We start from the raw sequence: 3,407 nt of genomic DNA, 5'->3' as shown, positions 1-3,407 counted from the left end.
AGGCTAGATGCCTTGAAGGGGCTGTGTCCAATCACAGAACCTTCTGAATGTCTAACTGTGGCACAACTGAACAGAACATTGAGGCACTGTTGAAAGATCAGCCATGAATTCTATGAGTCTAGCGAGTTGACCTTGCGTGAACGTTTTCGATCAACTCCTTGAACAGACCAGGTAAGCAGATTGGTCTGGCAGCCAGAAAATATCTGGGCCTGGTGTGCCACTTGGAGAAAAGCCTCAGTGTTTCACACCATGGCATGATTCACATTCGCCCCCAAACAGGAATGCAAGGCTACTCTTGCCTGCACTTGCGATCGTGATATGTGAAACTAAACTGAAGCAGAAATAGACCATTCAACTTGAACAAGAAAGGTCACTGGACTCCAGCCTTTTACTTTTTGCCATTTTTTTCACCACTTGCCTGCAGAGCACTCCACCAAAACACTTGGTACTGGTGCTTGGTCTACACATAAGCCTCCTCCAAACTCTCTTTATTTCAGCACATCCCCTGGTCAACATTTCCTTTTGAGGTTGTTAAGTAATTAGCTGTAGTCAGTAAAATATCAAGGGCATCTCCCTCTGTTGCAGAGGGACACATTGGTTATAGGATGGAGGGCAATCACTCCACAAGCCATGAGGGACTTGGATTGAACCCATGCTGTTGACATCATTCTGCAACACACCCAATTTAACCGACCTCACTAACCCCCACAGACTAACATTTTAATATTCTCTTGCCAGTCTGAAGGTTGTGCTTGGTCAGTCAGTGTGAGTGTTTGTGTTAAAAACAGAAACAAATTAGCTCGATAAGCAGAAGGAGGCCCTATGACCCCCTCTGTCATTCTGTAAAATAGTGATTGCTCTGATCTAAGCCTCAAATCCATTTTTGGTGTGTTACATCACAACATAGTGTGATACTGAAGCAGATCAACTTCAATTTCGATTCCCTGTGCCAGTTGGCAATTTAGAGTTTGTGCTGCAGTTGTTGGGGGTCATAATTAGCCTCCGGTAATTCTACCCATCACACAGAGTGGATACTTATTGCATTTCGTGAGAGAGGGGTGATCTGATGAGGACAGACTTGGGTACAGCAGTGATGTCTACACAATCAAATAGTCCACACTTGCAGTCAAAGCTCTCAATGGCAAAAACCAAGAGCTGTTGAGCTGTAACTCCACCATCAGCAAGTGCCTTGAGAGAATATTTTTAATTTTATATTCTTGGAACCTGCCGCCCACACTGCCTCCACCCCTCTCCCAACTTCCCGGGTCATTTGTGCTGCCATTAATGGGAGTCATGAAGATGGAGTAACAAATTCTATACAGATATTTGGTTGCAGGTTGAGAGATTTCACAAGAGCAAACATCTTGCTGAACTGAGGGGGGTAATTTGAACATAACTCTGCATGGGGGAGTGTTCTGGGATCATGTGGATTGTTGGTTTTACAAATAGCCAATATTACTCTCCACTGAAATCAAGGGAGAGCATAATTCAGGCAAAAGCAACAACTGGAATTTATATAGTGCCTACAACTTAGAAAAAGGTGCCTCACAGGAAACCTGGTCAAAGAGAATTTAACGTTGCGGCCACATGAGGCAGAAGGATTGGTGACTGAAAGCTTGGTTCGTGAGGTATGTCTTCAGACGATCAAAGGACAGAGGATCAAGGGGTTTTGAGACTGGGTTCTGAAACCTCAGTGCCTCACCTGAGCAGCTGAAGGCACTGCTGCCAATTACAAGTGATAGATAATGGGGAACGTGGAAGAGCTAGAGTCGGAAGGCAGCAGGCAGTGTGTCAAACCAGTCTAGGTTTCCTAATGGGCAGGTGATCTTGAAAATGCCCCTCCTACATTTATGTTGATTCTTCGTCCACCTTCAGGTCTTTAAAAAAATTATAAAGTGCTGGATATTTGTATTCCATGAGTGCTGCTCAGCTCTGGCTGTGCAATACATCAATTTATACGTTATTACTGTATATTTTAATGTTAGATAAAAGCTCGATGTAGTATTGAGATGAATTCATGTATTGTCCTTTCTTATCTTAAATTGACAATTGCTGTTAGATATTTTCAATGCGAAGAAAATATTTTTGTACCTGTTTGTTGGTGTTGATGTGTTACTGAAGAGAGAATTAAGAATTGAAATATGTGGCACGTGCAATGTTCATGTATTAAAAATGGAATTAAAATTAATCTTTGCTTCTTCTTAATTTTAAAAGCAATTAAGTAATGTTTCAGTTTTTATGGCAGTGCACTGTGGACTCATTAACATAATGAGTGTCAGCGCTGGGATCCCTTCCCAAAGCATGTAACACCTTCCCAAGCCTCAGTGCATCTCCAAGCCCATCACAGCTCATGAAATGCTTTTGAAATGTAGCCACTATTGTAATGCATCCCAATCATCATAGCTTGGTCACACAGACAGTCATTGCATAAAACAATCTGACCCTGAAATCCAGACAAGTTTCAGTATGCTCATTTTTGGGAGCAAGAGCTTACGAAATAAGGTTGGACAGATTGCACCTGAGTTGAAAAATGTGTTGCTGGAAAAACACACCAGGCCAGGCAGTATCTGAGGAGCAGGCGAATTGACGTTTCAGGCATAAGCCTGGCCAGCTGTGTTTTTCCAGCACCACATTTTTCAACTATGGTCTCCAGCATCTGCAGTCCTCACTTTCTCCCAGATTGAGCCTGAGGTCCAGGCTATACAAAATCTCTTTAAGATAACCTCACAAACCCAGGTATCAGTTGCATGAACCTTTATCTGAACTGTTTCTAATATAATATGTCCTTCCGGAAGGAAGCTACAACTATACTTCAGACTGTTCTCACAACCACACTGTACAGCTGTAGCATAACGGGCACTCTTTTAAATTTTGTTTACCTTGCATTAAACAACAACATTCTATTTATTTTCCTCATCACCTTATGTACTATCAGCCACATATACATAAATGATTTGGATGTGAACATAGAGGTATAGTTAGCTTACAGATGACGTCAAAATTGGAGGTGTAGTGGACAGCGAAGAGGGTTACCTCCGACTACAATGGGATCTTGATCAGATGGGTTTATGGGCTGAGAAGTGGCAGATGGAGTTTAATTTAGATAAATGAGAGGTGCTGCATTTTTGGAAAGCCAAATCAGGGCAGGACTTTTACACTAAATGGTAAGGTCCCCCGATGTGTTGCTGAACAAGGAGACCTTGGACTGCAGGTTCATAGCTCCTTGAAAGTAGAGTTGCAGAGAGATAGGGCGGCACGGTGGCACAGTGGTTAGCACTGCTGCCTCACAGCACCAGAGACCTGGGTTCAATTCCCGACTCAGGCGACTGACTGTGGGGAGTTTGCACGTTCTCCCCGTGTCTGCGTGGGTTTCCTCCGGGTGCTCCGGTTTCCTCCCACAGTCACAA

Source organism: Hemiscyllium ocellatum, chromosome 48 (genome assembly GCF_020745735.1).
Source record: "Hemiscyllium ocellatum isolate sHemOce1 chromosome 48, sHemOce1.pat.X.cur, whole genome shotgun sequence".
Taxonomy (NCBI): domain Eukaryota; kingdom Metazoa; phylum Chordata; class Chondrichthyes; order Orectolobiformes; family Hemiscylliidae; genus Hemiscyllium; species Hemiscyllium ocellatum.
The sequence above is the reverse complement of the archived record's forward strand: the minus strand, read 5'-3'. Positions refer to the sequence as shown.